Below are 23377 nucleotides of genomic sequence, written 5' to 3' on the forward strand. Positions count from 1 at the left end.
ACAGGCCAGTGTTCCTTCATTGACTGTATAGGACTGTATGTACACACAGTGCTGTGAAAGAAGATTTACCCCTTTAGTAACTCAGCCAACACATGAAACACATTGCAGTGATGATGGGACTGAGTTGATTGAATACAGCCAGGCCTGTTGAGTGTGAACCTCATTCATACTGAGGTTCAGTGTCAGATCCGTCTCAGCCAACACACTCATGTGGGTGGAACCACAAACAACTCCACTTACCAAATATGGAAAATGGAGAGCTTCATTCTAAACAGATTTTAATACGTTTGGGTGAATTTGTCATTGGTGTTTTCCCCATCATGAATCATTAATGGACCATTCCACCCAATGGGTACCATTTGCTTGTTATAACTCTTTAAAACCTAATTTTGTATCCTTTTTTTAACTCTGAATCTAATAACACACATTTAACTATTCAAAACATGTATTGGTCAATCTCAGGCAGCTTTATTTATTTCTTTACAACATTTCTAAGCTGAAGATCCAAAACTGATGCAACATTTTAATAGAATGTTTAAAAACATGTCAACTAATTCCTTTGATTTGTGTTTATTTTAAATAAATGGCTGACTACATGTTCAAATAATAATATTTATGACTAAAATAATCACTATATATTCCTGCATGTTGTCAGTTCATTCATCATGTAATGTATTGAACAAATTGATAAATGATGGACCAAACATTGAAAAAAAAAGTCATTTATCTTTATTTTTTAGAAAAAAATAATCAGGTAAGAGGAAGGAACATTGGGGTTTTAGGATTTGTTTCTTCAACAGAATCTGTAAATCTTGAATTTGCTTCTGAAATTTATTTTTTATTTTTTTGTTTCTTTTTGTCTTCTTCTCTACCCTTGATTATGTTGCCAAAAACACACATGTGCATCACATTAAGTAACATATTTAAAAATGAAGCATATCAAGAAAAGAACACTGTCCCTACTGTGAAAAATGGAGGAGGCTCTGTAATGTTCGTGGGCTGCTTTGCTGCATCTGGCACAGGGTGTCTTGAGTCTGTGCAGGGTACAAAGAAATCTCAAGACTATCAAGGGCTTGGTCTTAGTTTCAGGTCATGGGTCTTGCAACAGGATAATGACCCAAAACACACAGCTAAAAACAACCAAGAATGGCTAAGAGGAAAAACCTGGACTGTTCTGAAGTGGCCTTCTATGAGCTCTGACCTAAGTCCTATTGAGCATCTTTGGAAGGAGCTGAAACATGCCATCTGGAAAAGGCACCCTTCAAACCTGAGACAACTGGAGCGATTTGCTCATGAGGAGTGGGCCAAAATACCTGCTGAGAGGTGCAGAAGTCTCATTGACAGTTACAGGAATCATTTGAATGCGGTGATTGCCTCAAAAGGTTGTTCAGGGTCCCATAATTTCTGTCCAGGCCTGTTTCATGAGTTTTTAAATAATTCTGTTGAAGCATTGTCTGGCTTTCATTGGTTAATTTTCATAGCATTTTTATTTATTATTACTTTTGTCAGATTTAAGTTATTTCCGTGACCATTGTAGTTTTTTCTTGCCTTAACCGAAGAGTACCAACAATTTTGTCCATGTGTGTAACTATGAATCTGTCCATCTTTCTCCCACTTCTTTCTAATCAGGGTCACAGTGGGTCTGGAGCTTATTATTGGGCCCAAGGCAGGAATACCCCTGAACAAGGCACCAGTTCAGGGTCAAATAATTAAACATGAAATAAACATGAATATGACATAACATCAGTGACTGTGACAGCAGTGGCATAGTTGTGTTTCACCTTGATTCCCAAGTTTTTCACTTTACTAGCTTCTTGCTGAGTTCCCACCTCATTCTGCTTAATATATGCATATTTTCTCATTTTTATACCACAATTAAACATCACATCAGCTAAAGTCGTGATTCAGTGTTCAAGCCTTAGTGAGAAATCTCTCTGACTGATGCATGAATCCGATCACAGTGGTGGAACTAATCGTCCACTATCAATGTAGATCAGAAGGCCACTCCATTCACAATCTGGGGGTGGCGCTGTGGTGCAGGGGGCTGTTTCACTGAAGGATGAATGAAGGCTGGATGCTGAATGCTCCTCATGCTTTATGGGTCCTTACAGATCAGGTAAGCTGGGAAATGATCAAAGGTTACCATGAAGGTGAAGACTAGTACTGAAACACCTGCCAGTGAAGTTTTACCAAAGACTCAGGAAATGACCATTTCACCCAGACCACCTGACCAACGCTGACCATCAGTGTGACTGTCAGTGACCACAAGAAGTGAAGTTCTCTTGTTAAACTGATCAGAAAAGAGTCTGAACAGCTGTCTGTAATCAGCCTAGAGTCACTGGCACTGAAGTACCTAGAAGCTCCTAGAGAGAGAAGAGCAGCTGCAGATGTGGGTCAGCCTGTACTAACACATGGGTGCAGAGTGGGAGGAGCTTATCTCCCCTCCTGCAGTTTTTATTACAGTGGGGTTAAACTAAGCTGCACAGCAGAAAGTAAACCCTCCTGAATCTGCCCCCAAATGGTCAAACAGAGGTCACTGCTTCTCCCGTCCATCTTAGCTTGATGCTCCAGGCTTCACGTTGATATTAACTCGGCTTAATTAGCATATTTCCTCATGATCCAATCAGAAGCTGACCAAAGGTCACCATCAGTGTGAATCTCAGTAGTATGACGTGTACCTTAGGGTCAGGGCTAGTTTTTCTGTTTCTCTACACTGCGGGAAGCCCTGCTTACTGTGGGTCAGGCTAGAGGAGTAATGGCTTTGCTGGTATCATCCAGAACACAGCTCACATCACATGCCTTATAAAAAAATCATCTTAATTGGCACATCTGACTGACTATGAGCTCATTACATATGCAAATTTATTCAGAGAGGGTGTGTGAAGCAGAAAAAAGTGGATAAAGTTGTGGAAGCTTTGCATTGTGGGAAAGAATCACAGAGGCAGGAGGTCAGATGAAGGAGGGCTCAGGCAGATCTTCTAGGCTGGACTCTTCAGCACAGATGAGGAAGCAGGCAGTTTTCAGGACGGGGTGAAGATCCAGAAACCAGGTTCCTGAAACAGAACAGCAGCTTTAGGATCATCAGAACATCTGGAGAGAGTGAAGAGATCAAACACCACACCCTCTCTGGAATGCATTTATCTAGAACCCACCACAGAAAGCCTATAGCATCACATTGGCATCACTACAGAAAGACTATAGCAACACCACAGGTGTTGAGAAGATGCTGATCCAAGTCCAGAAAGGCTGAGCAGGGTCAGTTTGAACATCCTGGTCTTTCTGTTTTACATGTCCATATATAACCGGACGCCAGCAGAGCAGTCTGATCTCAGTCTAGATCTGATCACTTTTATTTAGGGTCACTAAATTCTTTTAATAAACTCAATCTAACTGTAAAAGTTCATGATGAATCACTTCCAGATCTTCACCCTCCGTTCCTGCTCTTCTGCTCTGGATTCAACCATAAACTCAGAAATCTGATCAGCAGCTCTGAGCTCCAGTCTCATCCAGCCATCAGCACCTTCTCTAATGCTAACTAGATAGCTAGCCTTGGAGATCAACACTTGCAGTAAGCTCATGTGCTACAGCTAACTCTGCTGTGGGCCTGTCTAATCTGGAGCAGCTGGCTTCCGCCACAAGGGGGCAGTACTCATTATTAACAGTAATAGTGAGCAGCGCCCTCTGGCGGCCAAAGACAGCTGCTGTTGATTTTAGACCGTGCATGTGCCGGTGTCCACATACATTTGTCAACACAGTGTCTATTAATGTGATCATTGTAACGTCAGGAGCAGCAGGTGAGGTTTATTACAAATGAAAAGTCTTTAGCTGTGAGAGACAATGCTGAGCTTCCACTGGTGCCTCAGGTGGAACACAGACGGTTCTCTGTATCTAGAACACCAACACGAGAACCACAGACTTTAAAAAGGATCCGTCTTCAGCTACAATCCCACAGGAGTCAGAGACGGACGTCCTGATGGACCTGAACCTTTCACTGAGAATCAGGAGTTTAGCTTTCCTAGCTAGCTAGCTGGGAGGCTAACACTGTTAGCATGTATGCTAGCAGCTCCAGTGCTGTTCTGCTGCTGTTCTCCACACTAACGTTTAAAGCGTGAACAGTTTCTCCTTCAGAGGTTTAGAGATGAAGCTGGGAGAGACTCTGGACCTGCTGAAGATCCTGTCCTTGTTCTGATCTTTACATTTTCCCTCCTTTATAAAGTTGGAGCAGCCTACCTGACCGTGGAGCCCTTCTTCTTCCTGTCCTTTACACACACTCTCCTCCAACACCTCACCTGATTGGCTGATGAGCTACCACCTGATTGGCAGATTAGATACCATCTGATTGGCTGATGTGTCACAGCTAGTTGCCATTAGGTGCACGTATTTGTCACTGTACAGTGTGGACTGTACAGCAAAATGTGTCCTCCGCATTTAACCCATCTGGTAGTGAACACACACTCACACACACACATGTGTTAGGGGCAGTGAGTACACACACACACCCAGAGCGGTGGGCAGCCAACTCCAGCGCCCGGGGAGCAGAGAGGGTAAAGGGCCTTGCTCAAGGGCCCAACAGTGGCAGCTTGCCGAGCCCGGGAATCGAACCCACAACCCTGTTATCGATATCCCGGCGCTCTAACCGCGAGCCACCAATGCCCCATTGCCATGGGTTAAATATGATCCATTCCTGCAGTGTTTGGGATCTAAGAGTCAGAGGAGCACTGGAGCTGCTGCTGTAGATCAGAAGACTGCTCACTAATCAGTCTCCAATCACAGCCTGGGGGTGGCGCTGTGGTGCAGGGAGCTGTTTCACTGAAGGATGAATGAAGGCTGGATGCTGAATGCTCCTCATGCTTTATGGGTCCTTACAGATCAGGTAAGCTGGGAGATGATCAAAGGTTACCATGAAGGTGAAGACTAGTACTGAAACACCTGCCAGTGGAGTTTTACCAAAGTCTGTTTAACTAACAAGAGGAAAAACTCAGCTTTCAGAAGCTCCAGACTTCACGCTGACTCAGGAAATGACCGTTTCACCCAGACCACCTGACCAACGCTGACCATCAGTGTGACTGTCAGTGACCACAGGAAGTGAAGTTCTCCTGTTAAACTGATCAGAGAAGAGTCTGAACAGCTGTCTGTAATCAGCCTAGAGTCACCGGCACTTACCCTGAACCTGAACACCAGCACTGAACTACCTAGAAGCTCCTAGAGAAAGAAAAACAGCTGCAGATGTGGGTCAGCCTGTACTAACACATGGGTGCAGAGTGGGAGGAGCTTATCTCCCCTCCTGCAGTTTTTATTACAGTGGGGTTAAACTGAGCTGCACAGCAGACAGTAAACCCTCCTGAATCTGCCCCCAAATGGTCAAACAGAGGTCACTGCTTCTCCTGTCCATCTTAGCTTGATGCTCCAGGCTTCACGTTGATGTTAACTTGGCTAATTAGCATATTACCTCATTAACCAATCAGAAGCTGACAAAAAGTCACCATCAGGGTAAAGCCCAGTAGTAAATGTCTTATCTGTAGTAAAACTTAGCGACAGTTATAAATCTGGGCTGGGCCGGCTTCCCCTCGTTCTCCAGTCAGTGTGGGTGGGTTTGGGGTAAACCCAAGACTGGCATGCTGCAAGCCCCGCCCATTGTGGGTGGAGCTAGAGGTGTAATGCCTCTGTTGGTATGCCATGGTCTCCCTCCCCCTGCTGGAGGTGGGGAATATCAGCTACCCCAGATTTACCTCTCCTCAGTCTCTGCCCTGGGTGGAACCACTGATCCCCCTGTGGGTGGTCGGCGGGGCCCAGAGGCCGTCACTGATCCCCCTGTGGGGGGTCGGCGGGGCCCAGAGGCCGTCACTGATCCCCCTGTGGGGGGTCGGCGGGGCTCAGAGACAGAGAGAGAGAGCAGTACCACAACTGAAGAAGGCAGGAAAAAAAATAAAAAATGAAAGGATTAAAAAGCAGCATTTTTTTGGAAGCAGTTAAGCTGGAGGTTCTGGTTCTGATGCTGCTACTTACTCTGCAGGACCAGTCTTCTCAATCACGGTGGAAAGATCTCAGATTTTCCTCTTTTTTTCGTCCTCACCATCATCGAGAACACTGCTCACATCGAGTGCCTTATAAACACTCGTCTTAATTGGCACCTCTGATTGGCTACAAGCTCATTACATATGCAACTTTATTCAGAAAGGGTGTGTCATGTGGAAAAATGGTGGAAGAAGCTGTGGAAGCTTTGCATTGTGGGAAGGAATCACAGAGGCAGGAGGTCAGATGAAGGAGGGCTCAGGCTGATCTTCTAGGCTGGACTCTTCAGCACAGATGAGGAAGCAGGCAGTTTTCAGGACGGGGTGAAGATCCAGAAACCAGGTTCCTGAAACAGAACAGCAGCTTTAGGATCATCAGAACATCTAGAGAGACTGAAGAACTCAAACACCACACCCTCTCTGGATTGCATTTATCTAGAACTGTTCTAGCTCAGTTCTCTTACTGTCACTCAGCAGGTTACTGAGCTGAAGACGTTCTCAGAGCAGTGTTCTCATTCCAGCATCGTCGACTCAGAACTCGAGCAGAACCTCAACCTGTAGAACAGAACATTAAACTCAGAGTAAATGGAGAACCCTTTAGTGTGTAGCGCTAGCACTGCAGTAAGGAAGCAGGAGGCTAATGATACCATCTCCGTTTTACAGACCTACAAACACATCTACTTGTGTAGCAGATAATGTTACCAGCTGGACCCTCAGGCAGTCAGCATGCTCTCTGCTTCAGTATTACCTACTACACTAATAGCTAATGCTAGCCTTAATAAACCTGTTAGCTGAAGTTAGCCTGTCTTAGCCTGAGGTCAAGCTTTTGACTAGTGTTAGCCTGTCTTAGTCTGAGTCAAACCTGTTGGCTGGGGTTAGCCTATCTTAGCCTGAGTCAAACCTGTTAGCTAGGGTTAGCCTGTCTTTGCCTGAGTCAAACCTGTTGGCTAGGGTTAGCCTGTCTTAGCCTGAACTAAACCTGTTGGTAAGGGTTAGCCGGTATTAGTCTGAGGTAAACCTGTTAGCTAATGTTTGGCTGTTTTAGCCTGAGTGAAACCTGTTGGTAAGGGTTAGCCAGTCTTAGTCTGAGGTAAAGATGTCAGCCAGGGTTAAACTATTTCAGCCAGAGTGAGACCTGTTAGCTAAGGTTAGCCGGTCTTAGTATGAGGAAAAGCTGTCAGCCAGGGTTAACCTATTTTAGCCTGAGCTAAACCTGTTAGCTAAGGTTAGCCGGTCTTAGTATGAGGTAAAGATGTTAGCCAGGGTTAACCTATTTTAGCCAGAGTGAAACCTTTTAGCTAAGGTTAGCCTGTCTTAGTCTGAAGTAAACCTGTTAGCTACGGTTTGCCGTTCTTAGTATGAGGTAAAGATGTTAACCAGGGTTAACCTATTTTAGCCAGAGTGAAACCTGTTGGCTAGGGTTAGCCTGATTTAGCCTGAGCTAAACCTGTTAGCTAAGGTTAGTCTGTCTTAGTATGAGGTAAAGATGTTAGCCAGGGTTAACCTATTTTAGCCAGAGTGAAACCTGTTGGCTAGGGTTAGCCTGATTTAGCCTGAGCTAAACCTGTTAGCTAAGGTTAGCCTGTCTTAGTGTGAGGAAAAGATGTTAGCCAGGGTTAACCTATTTTAGCCAGAGTGAAACCTTTTAGCTAAGGTTAGCCGGTCTTAGTATGAGGTAAAGATGTTAGCCAGGGTTAACCTATTTCAGTCAGAGTGAAACCTTTTAGCTAAGGTTAGCCTGTCTTAGCCTGAGCTAAACCTGTTAGCTACGGTTAGCCGGTCTTAGTATGAGGTAAAGATGTTAGCCAGGGTTAACCTATTTTAGCCAGAGTGAAACCTGTTGGCTAGGGTTAGCCTGTCTTAGCCTGAGCTAAACCTGTTAGCTAAGGTTAGCCGGTCTTAGTATGAGGAAAAGATGTTAGCCAGGGTTAACCTATTTTAGCCAGAGTGAAACCTTTTAGCTAAGGTTAGCCTGTCTTAGCCTGAGCTAAACCTGTTAGCTACGGTTAGCCGGTCTTAGTATGAGGTAAAGATGTTAGCCAGGGTTAACCTATTTTAGCCAGAGTGAAACCTGTTAGCTAGGGTTAGCCTGTCTTAGCCTGAGCTAAACCTGTTGGCTGTTCTAGCCTGAGTGAACCATCTTTGTTCACTTTGTCCACCAGTGCTACAGTGGATCCACTAATAGAGTACAACCACAGTGATAATAAACTGTACTGTATATGAACTGTACCAGAGCAGTGTGCTGCCAGGACCAGGGTTGAGAAACAAGGCTCTAGAAATCTTTAACTAGCATTAAATAGCTTGTTTAAATGTTGGGTTAGTCCAGCTAGCCACATTACGCTCCTTTATGATCAGTGTCCACAGCAGTTGCCTGCTTCAGACTGCTTCGCTTTTACCGAGATACGACCATAATCCACTAGAAACTAAATGAGAGGGAACTGCAACACAAAGGCTGAAGAAACAAGCCTCTGAATGTGGGCGTGGAGGAATAAGGTGGACAGTATTAAGTTAAATCTGTCAGCTTAGGGTAGTCTGTCATTGTGAAGTAACAATATTAGTCTCAGAATCACGTTAATATACCATTAGCATGTATTAGCAATTTTAGATCACCATGCACACGGCTTAGACTTCTGCATGTGTGCACATAAGTAGGGATAAAGGTATATAATATATAAGCATTAGTAAGTCCAGCATAAGAATAATGGGCATGAATAAACTGCTAGTGCTGTAGATCCATATTCTCCCAGTGTTTCATCTCTGCAGACTGTCTGAGCACTGCTAACACTGCATGTATCTAATCTGGTGCAGTTGACCAGGACACGTGGCTCACTATTAATGGGCGTGTCGTGTTGGAAACTGCTGAGATTAAACTGATGGACTGAAGTAGATCTTCCACAGGCTTCAGGTGGAAGACAGAGAGTTCATGGTTCTAATCGGGAGAACTGAATTCCTCTCATCCTCGTCTGAAACACCAACACAAGAACTACAGCATTTAAAGAGAGGCTGGTCTTCAACCCCAGGCCACCAGGGGGCAGCAATGGATGATTTGAAGGGATCTGAACATTTCCACTACAAATCAGAAGTTTGTTGTTCATCTCAGAGAGCTAAAAAGCTAATGCTAGCAGCTACGTTGTTGTTTTGCTCATAGTTTCCACAGTAACATTTAATTTAGTGCTAAACTTCTTGTATCTTTATATTTTCCCATGGTTTGATAATGTAGGAGCAGCCTACCTGAACGTGGAGCCATTCTTCTTCCTCTCCTTTAGAGTCACTCTCCTTCCAACACCTCTCCTGATTGGCTGATTAGCTAGTTAGCTAACATGATTGGCTGTTTGGCTAATTACTTGTGTAGCACAGCTGTTTTGGATGGAGTTTGGATGGTGTTGGTGTTGAATGGGTTTGGAATCCAGAGTGGAGAAACACTACAGGTACAAGAGCTTTAGTTTTCATGGTTTAGTGAAAGCTTTGATTAAGGAATCAGAGATGAGGACATTGAGCTGTCTGCTTGCAGTCAGGAATGATTAAAGCTTACACTGCTGGACCCACGCTGAAGATAAATGTGCAGTACATGTGGAAATGTTTGTGAAACCACCTACCTTTTAGAAACGTTGACCTTTATTTGGGTTATTTAGAGCCTAAAAAGCTGCCAGAATAGGGAATTCCTTCAGGTTCAGGGAGAAATATGTGGTCTGTAATATCTTTTTCTTTAAATGGTTTATTAGTTAAAGATGTGACTTAATTTGAATTCTCATTGGCTGTTTATGTTCTACCTTAAATGGTGCAGCAGTTTCAAACAAAAGTATTCAAAGTATTTTATGGAAAAGATAAAAGCTGATAACCTTTTGCTTTTTTCTCATATAAATCATCCCATGAAATACTTGCATTTATCAATGTCTTTAAATTTGGAAATAATTGTTGTGCCTCTTATTTATTATGTGTTTTTTCCTTGTTATCCTTATTCTCATTCAAGTTGATTATGGAGTATGGAATATGGGGGAGTGGTCTGATCAATCTGAATAAAAACCCCAGGTTTCATTTCTTCACTCAGAAAGAAGTTAAGATAAAAGCTGCTGAGTTTTCTTTAACCTGTGTAGATTTATAATTGAGCGAAAACAATAACTTGAAGAGAGAATATTAATAAAATCATATAACCCAACATATTACTGTTTAAGAGCTTTGCGTTTCAGGTGATTTTAATATAAAGTTTACCCTCCACATTTATCAAGTCAAATTAGCTGAACAAATGTACCCTACTGTACCCTAATGACTTATACCATTTTACAGTGTAGGTACCCTTGCCCACCAGTAGGTGACGGCACCACCAGAAATGCCCAATGCAAGTTTAACATCAGAAGAAGAAAAGGGGCGTGGCTACACAGGTGATAAAGACTGTCCCAGTAAAGAATCTTTCTCACCAGCTCAAATCATCTTGAGACACTTTAGAATTTCAGCCAGACGTCTAATCAACGTTTAACACACAGATTTTATCTCCAAGTCAAGGTTGCAGCAGGTGTTCATGACCTGAACGAGGGTCAAGCGAAGGTTTCCTTTACTTGTAACTGTGAACAAATTTTCCTGGACCAGAAGCAACACCTGGGTGTTACATCAAGAGTCTTCACTCTTCAAGGAATGGTGAAAATTCCCTCATATCGGATGAGGCCGACAGCCACTGGATATTTAGAACAATATCCATCACGTGAGACTGAGCTTTAACATTTGGGCCTACTTTAGATGAAGAACACTTGCTTTTTTAATCATTTTGAATGTGTTTTTCTTTCTGAAATAACCAGCAAACAACTGTTAGACACTTCAAACATCTTATCTTTGCTTGCAGTCTCTCTCTCACTCTCGCTCGCTCTCTTTAATACATGTTGAAATACATCCTCATTAGTTCATAGTTGTAGTTCTCTGTTATTGCGTACACACGCCAACCCTCTCTTCATTCTCTCTCGCTCTCTCTCTCACCCTGAGACAATGTAAATGTACTATCTGATGGTTTGTGTTTACAGTAGTTTGTGTTAATAAATGCTTCATTTATTTATACAGGTTGTCTGTCTTAATATCCTTCAATACTGTAAAAATTCATTTGTTGATTCAACTAAAAAAGTCATTTTAAATGGACTATAAAGACAATTTCACACAACATAGTATTCAGGATAAATCAATAATGTTTTTGAATCAGACTGTTCTGTGAAATAAATGTTTTAACACAGTGATCTTTCACAGATATGACTTAAGAAGATATTTCATTTCAACTCAGGCTTAGGTAAACTTAAGTAAACTCAACACTATATGTAGTGTGTAATTACTGGTTTTAATTTGTGTTGACTTTATATTTCAGTTGGTTTACCTACAAATAGCTTGTTGTTTTAACTTGTTCTAATATAACAGAACAGAATTCTAATAATCTAATATAACAATTTCAGTTTACAAGATAATGTACCAAAACACATGAACCCATTTACTAGAATTCAGAACAGGTTATAGCTACACTGGTCCAACGGAATAATGACCACGAGTCATACTGATGTCCTCAGTTTATTCCTCTCTCTGTCCCTCTTCATCAGGACACCATGAAAACTAATACATATCATTCTTGTTCAAAACATGCATTGCTCAGTGTCCAAGAAAGGGCGTATAAAAGAAACATTAATGCACAGTATAAACACACATGAACAATGACCGTGTGCGCCTCTTAGACCATGTGTAGGATAAGATTGAGATTGATCTTATCCAGCACAATCGGATATTTCTAAAGGGCAAGAGGAGGAAAAGGTTTGCTGAACTTTTTTACCATGCAAATAATACTTTCCCATAATAAAATACTTTTAATATTTTCTGGGACCATTGTGGGTTTTTTTTTCATTAACCGAGGGGTACCAACAGTTTTATCCATGTGTGTATTTTGCCGGGCCTAGAGAGGCATACAGCCGACTGGGGTGTTTACCATTTTGTCCTTTCCATCGACTGGTCCTACTGATCATGGGCGTATTAGTAAACTACAGTGCAGAAAGGCGGTTTTTAAAGCTTTTATGTGTTTTTAATTCAGTACAGATTTAATATAACTGCCTACCATTTAGACAAGGCTGAAGATTTTTATTCGCCAGCCTCGCAAGTTTTCCCATTCCATCTTAATTGGTGCCTGACTGATGTATGAATGTATTTTTCTCTTTTTATTTGAATGTGTTTACGACCACAGGGGAAACTGTAACTACACCAGGAGCTCGGCTTTAGTATTTTTATTTATTTATTTATTTACAAACTTCTCCTCCAGCTCAGTGTTTATTCTTTTTTTCATTACTACCTTCTCGTAGTTCCTGCATCGTTCTGCTTGACACACGTATATTTTCTCATTTTTAGACCACAATTACACATTACATCTGGTGAAGTCGTGTTTCATCTTGAATCCAAAGTTTCCCACTTGTAACTAGGACCTCACTGGCTGATCAAATGTAATTTACAATTGTTTTAAACGGCGTGGTGTATTTATTAATAGAGTTGGTCAACTTACCTTTATACCTTTATTAACTGATAGAACTAAAGATATTTGCATAATGAGCTTATGTATAATCTCTATGTGGACTGTCTGGCTCACTACAGGTACAAAACGGGGCTAATGTTAGTCATATGGATATGTTAGGGTGGGGTCGTATGCGTGTGTTAGGGTGGGGTCGTATGCGTGTGTTAGGGAGGGGTTGTAGGTGTGTGTCAGGGTGGGGTTGTAGACGTATGTAAGGGTGGGGTTGTAGGAGTGTGTTAGGATGGGGTTGTATGTGTATGTAAGGATGGGGTCATACGTGTGTGTTAGTAGGGTTGTGTGTGTGTGTGTGTGTAGTACTGTGTTGGGGTGTGTGTTGTAGTTTCAAGACTGGTGAGCTGCCCGATCTCTGTGTCTCTGGTCTCTAACAGGCAAATACATCAAGAAGGAGAAGATTATGGAGAACATCTCTCCTGAGAAATCTAGCAATCTCTCCTGGTCAGTGGTCAGCTCTGGTGTTTGTGTGTTTGTTGTTGCTGAACTCAGAAAAAGAGCTGTATGAGTATTTTCCATTAGGCGTTTCCACAGTTTTTAATGAACTGCTGATGATTAGAATAATAGATCAGAACAGACCATCTCTGTAGAGAACTCTCACCAGTTTCCAGCCAATCACTGGTAGAATCACTTTAGCTAGTAAACCTCTTCATCTTCATTTAAACATTACAGATTGTTGGTCAACCCTTATCTTCATCTGAACATTACAGAGCGATGGTCAGCCCTTGTATTAATCTAAACAGTATAGTCGTTAGTCAAACTTCACCTTAATAAAAACAGAAAAGATCATTAGTCAATCCTCATCTCAATCTAAACAGCACAGACTGTTAGTCAGCTCATATTAATGTAAATAGAACAGATCCCCCCTTATCTTAAACTAAACAGTACAGGTCTTTAGTTAACCCTTAATAGAAGCAGTACAGATCATTAGTTCATCATAAAACATCATAATCTAAACAGAACAGATTGCTGTGGTGGAGATTTTTATCTTTATAAAGAAGAAAAACACTTTCAAATATTTTGCAAGTGTTTTTATTATTTATTTTTTCTTTGGTGAGTGTGTGTGTTTGTAATGGGCTGGGTTATATTTGTGTTAAGGATTAATGATGGGGTTGTATGCATAAGTTAGGGAGGGGTTGTATGCATAAGTTAGGGAGGGGTTGTAAGCGTGTGTTAGGGTTGGGTTGTAGACGTGTGTAAGGGTGGGGTTGTAGGTGTGTGTTAAGGTGGGGTTGTAGGCGTGTGTAAGGGTGGGGTTGTAGGCGTGTATTAGGGAGGTGTTGTATGCATATGTTAGGGTTGGGTTGTAGGCGTCTGTAAGGGTGGGGTTATAAGCATGTGTAAGGGTGGGGTTGTAGGCGTGTGTAAGGGTGGGGTTGTAGGTGTGTTTTAGGGTGGGATTGTAGGCGTGTGTAAGGGTGGGGTTGTAGGCGTGTATTAGGGAGGTGTTGTATGCATATGTTAGGGTTGGGTTGTAGGCGTCTGTAAGGGTGGGGTTATAAGCATGTGTAAGGGTGGGGTTGTAGGTGGGGTTGTAGGCGTGTGTTAGGGTGGGGTTGTAGGTGTGTGTAAGGGTGGGGTTGTAGGCGTGTGTAAGGGTGGGGTTGTAGGCGTGTATTAGGGTGGGGTTGTAGGCGTGTGTAAGGGTGGGGTTGTAGGCGTGTATTAGGGAGGTGTTGTATGCATATGTTAGGGTTGGGTTGTAGGCGTCTGTAAGGGTGGGGTTATAAGCATGTGTAAGGGTGGGGTTGTAGGCGTGTGTAAGGGTGGGGTTGTAGGTGTGTTTTAGGGTGGGATTGTAGGCGTGTGTAAGGGTGGGGTTGTAGGCGTGTATTAGGGAGGTGTTGTATGCATATGTTAGGGTTGGGTTGTAGGCGTCTGTAAGGGTGGGGTTATAAGCATGTGTAAGGGTGGGGTTGTAGGTGGGGTTGTAGGCGTGTGTTAGGGTGGGGTTGTAGGTGTGTGTAAGGGTGGGGTTGTAGGCGTGTGTAAGGGTGGGGTTGTAGGCGTGTATTAGGGTGGGGTTGTAGGCGTGTGTAAGGGTGGGGTTGTATGCATTTGTCAGGGTGGGGTAGTAAGCGTATGTCAGGGTGGGGTCATATGTGTGTGTTAGTGGGGTTGTATGTGTGTAGTATTGTGTTGTAGGTTGTGTTATGGTGTTTGTTGGAGTGTGTGTTGTAGTTTCAGTGCTGGTGAGCTGCTCATTTTCTGTGTCTCTGCTCTCTAGGGGGCGCTCTTCCTGCTGGGAGCCTCCTTGTTCCTCGAGCTTGTTTCTGTCACTGGGTGGAGGAGTGGACTCTCCTCTGACCTGAGCACAAGATTGGAGCAAAATACACAAATTTAACATCCTGATACCTCAAGATCTGCTCCTGCTTTTTCTGGAGGGTTTCTGTGGGACATCTTTAGATATTTGGAGGGTAGTGGCAGGTGGTTACTACGGTATTCCTAATGGAAGATGTTTACTGTGTAGTTCTAAAGGGTTCCTTGTGTATCGCTATGGTGTTGCTAAGTGGTTTATCCAAAAGTACCCTCAAAGAACTGTGTTTTTTTACTTGCCCAAATTGTGAGAGGTTATTGGAGGTTCCCTTTTGTGGGTCTGAAGGCTCTTGCAGGAAGCTCTAGCAACCTGTCTGGGTTCCATGAAGGAACATCTTCCAGCTGGAGCTACTGTTCTGTAACTTCCTGATGATGGAGGGAACCCTTTAACCTCTCAGGAGGTGGGGAGGGTGTTGTGGAGTTCTTCATACCTGTACTCTTTGGTGGTTGTCTCTATCACTCGGTTGGTGATCTGTATGGACCTCTGGCTCGTTTTGGAGAAGATGCTCTACAGCACTTTCTGCTTTGGCTGGAGCGTCCTCTACTTTCAGCTCCTGTCCTGCTGTTACAAGAAGATGAATCAGCATCTTTTCTGAATGTTTGATTAGTGTGATTCTATCTCAGATTACTTTACTCTTCTTGAAGCTGGTCAGGTGGTGTAGTCGCCACGTCTGGAAGAACTTTCCTGTAGATTATTTTACGTCCTTTTCCGCTTGTACCCCTTTTCTTTTTCATGTTATTCCGGGAGGCCTCTGGTTGGATTGCCCTCTGCTTCCGTTCGGCGCTTGGAAGTTTGTTCTCATGAGCATCCATCTCATTTGCAAGAGGATGCTCAACAGCCCTTGCATTCTCGGCTGGAGCGTCCTCCACCTTCAGCTCCTGTCCTGCTGTGAATCAGCATCTGTTCTTCTGGGTCTGTTTTATATGTTTTATTAGTTAGATTATATCTCGGTTTACTTTACACACCTAGAATCTGGTCAGCTGATGTCGTTGTCATGTCCGGGAAGTTTGTCTGAGCCCTGAGATCTTCTTGCTCAGTTCCTGAAACACCTTTCCTGTAGGTTATCTTGCGGCCTTTTCCTTTTTAGTGTCCGCTGTGGTGTCAGTTATAGCGGACACTTTATCCAGCACATCTGTTAACACATATGAACAACACATCAAGAAGTCAGGAGCTGAGCTTCAGGAATCTGATCAGGTCTCTACTGAAGTTGTACATTCTGTATTGTGCTTAACTATATGGACTTTTTTAGTGGTTGGAAAGTTGCAGGTAAAGATGTTGGTTTGCTGAGATGCTGATCTTTAGTGTGTGATGTGTGTGTGTGTGTGTGTGTATACTCACCCAGTGGTCCAGCACTCTCACTGCATTCTCCTCCTCGTCCCTCATCACCGTTACTCTGGGTGGGTGGAGGAGAGGACCCTCCTCTGACCTGAGAACAAGACTGGAGCACAAACACAAATTTAATATCATGATACTTGAAGATCTTTTCCTGGTTCTTCTAGATGGTGTCTATAGAACGTCAGATTTGTGTTGGTAGGTTAGTGCCAAGTGTTTAGAATGGTGTTTCTAATGGTCTCTAGAGTCCTGGAGATGTTTGCGATGTGGTTTTAAATGTTTCCTGTTTTATTGATGTGGGGTTGCTAAGTGTTGTATCCAATAGGACACTCAAAGAGTAGAGTTTTTAGTTGCTAAAATCATGAGGGAATTGGAGGTTCCCTCGTTAGTCTATAAGCTCTTGCAGGAACCTTCAGACACTGATGGCTGCAGGTTGGGATTCCTGGTCTTCGTACCTGTTCTCTTTGGATGTTGTCTTCATCATGCTCTGCCCTCGTCTGCTGAAGGGGCTGAGCAGTGATTGCTTCTTCGAAGGGTCTCTGGGCCTCTGGCTGGATTGTCTCTTCCTCTTCCTGTTCATGTTCCTCATTGGAAGGTTGAGTCTCAGCCTTATTTTCTGGAGGATGCTCCACAGCACTTTCTTCATCGGCTGGAGCTTCCTCCACCTTCAGGTCCTCTCCTGCAGTTACAAAAAAATGCATCAACTTCTGACCAGATGTTCTTATAGGTCTTTTTAGTTCGATTGACTGATTTACTTCAGTTTATTTACCTGGAAGCTGCTCAACTGGTGTCCTCAGTGCATCCAGTGAGGTTGTATCATCCTGAGGAGGATGCTCAACAGCCTTGTCCTCGGCTGAAGCGCTCTCCACCTTCAGGTCCTCTCCTGCAGTTACAAGAAGATACATCAACATCTGCCAGATGTTCTTATTAGGTCTTTTTTGTTTGATTCATTGAATCTATCTAAATTTACTCACGTGGAATCTGGTCAGCTGTTGTCGATATCGCGTCCAGTGAGATCCTGTCATCCTCAGAAGGATTCTCAAAAGCCTTGTCCTCTGCTGGAGCCTTGTCCTCCTTCAGGTCCTCTCCTGCAGTTTCAAGAAAATACATCAACATCTTCCCAGATGTTCTTATTAGGTCTTTTTTGTTCAAATGTTTGTTTCTGTCTCAGTTTATTTACCTGGAAGCTGCTCAACTGGTGTCCTCAGTGCATCCAGTGAGGTTGTATCATCCTGAGAAGGATGCTCAACAGCTTTGTCCTCGGCTGGAGCGTCCTCCATCTTCAGGTCCTCTCCTGCAGTTACAAGAAGATACATCAACATCTGTCCAGATGTTCTCATAGGTCTTTTTTGTTTGATTTATTGATTCTATCTATGTTTACTCACCTGGAATCTGGTCAGCTGGTGTCACTATCACATCCAGTGAGACCCTGTCATTCTCAGGAGGAGGCTCAACAGCGCAATCTTCCACGGCTGGAGCGTCCTCCACGTTCAGGTTCTCTCCTGCAGAATCAAGAATATGAAACAACATCTGCCCAGATGTTCTCATGTTTTTTTTTTTTTTGGTTGATTGATTAATTTTGTCTTAGTTTACTCACCTGGAATCTGGTCAGCTGGTGTCATTATCAAAGCCAGGGAGATCCTGTCATCCTCAGGAGGATGCTCAACAGCCCTGTCGTTCTCAGCTGGAGCGTCCACCACTTTCAGGTCCTCTCCTGTAGAGACAAGATGATGAATCAACATCTGTCCAGATGTTCTCATAGGTCTTTTTTGTTTGATTGATTAATTCTGTTTCAGTTCACTTACCTGGAATCTGGTCACCTGCTGTCCTTATCACTTCCAGTGAGACTGTACCATCCTCTGGAGGATGCTCAACAGCCCTGTTGGACATGACTGGAGCGTCCTCCACCTTCAGGTGCTCTCCTGCAGTTACAAGAAAATACATCAACATCTGCCCAGATGTTCTTATAGGTCTTTTTTGCTAGACTGATTGAATTACTTCAGTTTATTTACCTGGAAGCTGCTCAACTGGTGTCCTCAGTGCATCCAGTGAGGTCGTATCATCCTGAGGAGGATGCTTAACAGCCCTGTCGTCCTCTGCTGGAGCGTCGTCCACTTTCAGGTCCTCTCCTGCAGTTACAAGAAAATACATCAACATCTGCCCAGATGTTCTTATGGGTAATATCATGAGAACTGAACAGTGGGTTGGCAACAGTAGTAGAACCCTTTCAGGTGATGTATAGAAGACTTATATACAAAAGACCTTCCATCATTGAAGTGGTTCTTTTGGATTTTATAGTGATATGTAGAACCATAGTGTAGCATCTGCTTATCAACACTGTAGCAACCACCTGTGATAATGTGATAGTGGCCAAACACAGTAGCAACACCATAGCAACTACCTAGCAAAAACAATTTCACCCCACTGACCACATATCAAGAGCCCTGTCCAACCTAGCAACAAATGCTTTTGTGGGTGGAGCATGGAGGGGTTGCTTCCTGTCACTTAGGATGTTGAAGATGTGTTGAGGGTAAAACAGGAAAGCATATGAATGAAGCTCCATCACTGACACTCATGTACTCACTCAGTGACTGGCTGCTGGTGCTGAGTGCCTCATCAGTGTGACTGGCGAGGTCGTCCACCATCTGCCTGGTACTGGTCACATCTCCAAGTGGAGTCTCCACGTACTGCACCATCCCTGCAGATGTGCTGATGGAGAATCCCTGTTGCTCAACCCTCCAGCGTTTCCTCCATCTCCTCCACCATCCTCTCTTTTTCTTTTTTCCCGCTCTTTTCTCCACCGCTTTCTCCTCCCACCGCGGCCTCTCTGTGTCCGAGTCGTCCAACTCGCCGCTGCAGTTGCAGCAGCACAAGGACTGCAGGCAGCTCATTGGTGCAGCTGTCCTCTCCGATGTCTGAACACAGGATGAGGGAAAGAGCCCAGTGGACGGAACCTGTGTGATAAAGTAAACTCTTAAGAACACACACTACATATGTCTATATATATATATATATATATATATATATATATATATATATACACACACACACACACACACACACACACACACACATACAGGCCACTAGATGTTATTAGTTATACTTGTTTCCAAACCCATTATCCATTTGCTCTACTGATCTGGACGTTATGTAATAGGGTATGCAGAGAAACAGAAGGACTACAGTCTGTAAGTATAGAACTACAAAGTCTTCCTATATGATAAGCAGAGCTGATAAAATGGACAAGGAGGTGTACCTAGAGTTTTCTTACAAAAATACTAGACATATGGTTTATTCATATTCAAGTATATTCATGGCATTCAAATATCTTTGAAAAACATGGCAATAATAAATATAGGTTTATAGTTATTAAAGCAACGCAGGTCGTCTGCTTTAAACATAGGAGTAACTTTAGCAACGTTTTCAATTCTCAGGCACAACAATGATAAAGAATATATATGAACAAGTGGTTGCAGTATTACCTCCTTCACCTGCTGGACCAGGAATGCAGAAATATTTTCATGACCAACTGAAGATATTTTTGATTTATCAATTATGTCACTTATTTCTTGGGTATCAGTAGATTCAAAAGAACATATAAGAGAAAGAAATCCTGTAATAAAATAAAAATAAATAATTCACAATCAGTATTTACAAAACATTCAATTTATATGCAATATCAGATGGATTATTAAATGTTTTCACCATCTGACATGACTAATGGTATCCCTGTAACAGTCTTTTCTCTCTGATGAATCATTATCCATGTCAACTTGGTATCATTCAAGTGCCTTGTATTTTTTTTTACTGTAAGAGTTTTTTTGCAGTATAAAAATCTATTGTAGACTGACCAGAAGGCTTAAATATCTGATTTTCAGAGTAACATTTGTAGTCCATAATGAATGAAAAGAAACAAAGCCATTTTGGATCAACAGGTTGCGCGAAGGCGAAGCGCCAGGGGACTTCTACACCAGGCTGAAGGGGCTCTACAAGAAGCGGATGGCACCACCACAGAAAACAAAAGGTTGAAATATCGGCTGATCAAGCCGTGGAGACAAGCGGACGGAGGGATCCGGTTTGGCGACACTAACAAAATAAGTTGAGTCTGGTAAGTTTGGGGAAGAAATGGGTAGTGGTCCTAAGCAGCAGTTTAGCAGAGCACCCACCCAGGGGCGCTAGTGTAACACAAATGCAAGAGGTGGGACTGCTCAGAGCAGTAGCCAGTAGTCCAGTATGGAGCTGACAGCTGTGCGTGTACCCTAATGGTTATACCATTTTACAGTGTAGGTACTCTTGCCCATCAGTAGGTGACAGCACTACCAGAAATGCCCAATGCAACATCAGAAGAAGAAAAGGGGCGTGGCTACACAGGTGATAAACTGTCCCAGTAAAGAATCTTTCTCACCAGCTCAAATCATCTTGAGACACTTTAGAATTTCAGCCTGACGTCTGATTAACGTTTAACACAGATTTTATTTCCAAGTCAAGGTTGCAGCAGGTGTTCACGACCTGAACGAGAGTCAAGCGAAGGTTTCCTTTACTTGTAACTGTAAACAAATTTTCCTGGACCAGAAGCAACACCTGGGTGTTACATCAAGAGTCTTCACTCTTCAAGGAATGGTGAAAATTCCCTCATATCAGATGAGGCCGACAGCCACTGGATATTTAGAACAATATCCATCACGTGAGACTGAGCTTTAACATTTGGGTCTACTTTAGATGAAGAACACTTTGTCTCAAAGATGCTTTTTTAATCATTTTGAATGTGTTTTTCTTTCTGAAATAAACAGCAAACAACTGTTAGACACTTCAAACTCTGATCTATCTCTCTCTCAGACTCACTCTCTCTCGCTCGCTCTCTTTAATACATGTTGAAATACATCCTCATTAGTTCATAGTTGTAAAGCTAAACAGGGCAGTAGCTTTAGTACACGTTTCTTTTTCAGCTGGAGCTTCTGTTCTGTAACTTCCTGATGATGGAGTGAACCCTTTCACCTCTCAGGAGGTGGGGAGGGTGTTGTGGAGTTCTTCATACCTGTACTCTTTGGTGGTTGTCTCTATCACTCGGTTGGTGATCTGTATGGACCTCTGGCTCGTTTTGGAGAAGATGCTCTACAGCACTTTCTGCTTTGGCTGGAGCGTCCTCTACTTTCAGCTCCTGTCCTGCTGTTACAAGAAGATGAGTCAGCATCTGTCCAGATGTTCTCCTGGGTATTTTCTGAATGTTTGATTAGTTTGATTCTATCTCAGATTACTTTACACACCTTGAAGCTGGTCAGCTGGTCAATTTGTCACGTCTGGAACAACTTTCCTGTGTATTATTTTCCGCTTGTACCCCTTTTCTTTTTCCTGTTCTTCTCAATCCAGGCCTCTGGTTGGATTGGCCTTTGCTTCTGTTTGACGCTGGAAGTTTGTTCTCATGGGCCTCAGTCTCATTTGCAAGAGGATGCTCAACAGCCCTTGCATTCTCGGCTGGAGCGTCCACCACCTTCCACTCCTCTCCTGATATTACATGTTCTTATGGGTATTTTTTGTTGGATCAATTGATGTTTCAGTGCACTCACCTGGATGCTGGTCACCTGGTGCCATCACATCCAGTAAGATTGTCTCGTGTTAAGGAGGATTCTGAACAGCTCTTTGTTCATTGGCTGGAGCGTCCTCCACCTTTAGGTCCTCTCTTGCAGTTACAAGAAGATGAATCAACATCTGCCCAGATGTTCTCATGGGTATTTTTTGTTCAAATGATTGGATCTGTCTCAGTTTACTTACCTGGAAGCTGCTCACCTTCTGTCCTCAATTCATCCAGTGAGACTGTATCATTCTCGGGAGGATGCTTAACAGCCCTTTCGTCCTCGGCTGGAGCGTCGTACTTCTTCAGGTCCTCTCCTGCAGTTACAAGAAATTACATCAACATCTGCTGTTCTTCTGGGTAATATCAGGAAAACAGTGCGTTGAGTAGTAGAACCCTTTCCGGTGCTGTATAGAAGACTTATAAACAAAAGACCTTTCCCCATTGAAGTGGCACTTTTGGATTTTATAGTGATATGTAGAACCATAGTAACTGCTTGGGATACTGTAGCAACTGCGTATCAACACACTAGCAAACACCTGTGATAATGTGATAGTGGCCAAATACAGTAGCAACACCATAGCAACCACCTAGCAAAAACAGGAGGAGAAGGACAAGGTGTAAATTTAAAAACACCCAAAAGTGAGCTGTTGGAGTTTTACTTGTAGTCGAAAACACATTCTAATAATAATATTCAGAGAAATGACATGTCTGTATTTAGATTGTGTGTGTGTGTGTGTGTGTGTGTGTGTGTGTGTGTGTGTGTGTGTGTGTGTGTGTAGACTTTAAGTTTACCCCCCTGACCACACCAACAGTAGAGCAGTGCCTCAACAGCAGCGGCGCAGCGACGCACCGGCCTGGAATCTCAAAAACAGCGCATCCGCTGCCCAGCAAAAGCGCACGACCAACCCAAAGTGCACCACGAGCGACAGCGAAGCAGCAGCGCTGCAAAAGCAAGTAAAATGTGTGTTTGTTGTCTTTTTATGATCGTTGTTGTTATTACATTGTATTTGGACAGAGGTGAAACAGTGCCTCCTTCAAAAGCCCAGTTTTAGGTGTTTTTCTTTATTGACACCTTGGACTTCTCCTCCTGGTCCCTGTTTATTCTTTTATTCATTACTACCTTCTCGCTGAGTTTCTGCATCACTCTGCTTGATATATGTGTATTTTCTCATGTTTATACCAAAATTACGCATTACATCTGTTTTTATTTGATCTGGAATCCGTATTTTATCTTTAATCCAAAGTTTCCCATTTGTAACTTGTACCTATGTGGCTAATTGAATGTAATTTACAGGTCTTAAACATATTTTATTTCCCCTTTTAAACATTCTAGCAACGTACCATCACCCATCGGTGCGGAACCAGCGTGTGAAAGGTGAGTTAGTTGTGTTAACTATTATTATGATTATTATTTTTAATAATATTAGAATGTGATTTTGACTACAAGTCAAACTGTTACTACTCCAATAGTTCAGTTGTTTTTTTACGTCTTGTCCTTCTTCGCCATCTCCCTCTTATGTGTTTTATTCTTTGCTACCTCTTCTGAGTTCACCGCTCATTCTGCTTGATACATGTAAATATTCTCATTTTTATACCACAATTACACATCACAT

Source organism: Salminus brasiliensis, chromosome 18, assembly GCF_030463535.1.
Source record: "Salminus brasiliensis chromosome 18, fSalBra1.hap2, whole genome shotgun sequence".
Lineage (NCBI taxonomy): Eukaryota > Metazoa > Chordata > Actinopteri > Characiformes > Bryconidae > Salminus > Salminus brasiliensis.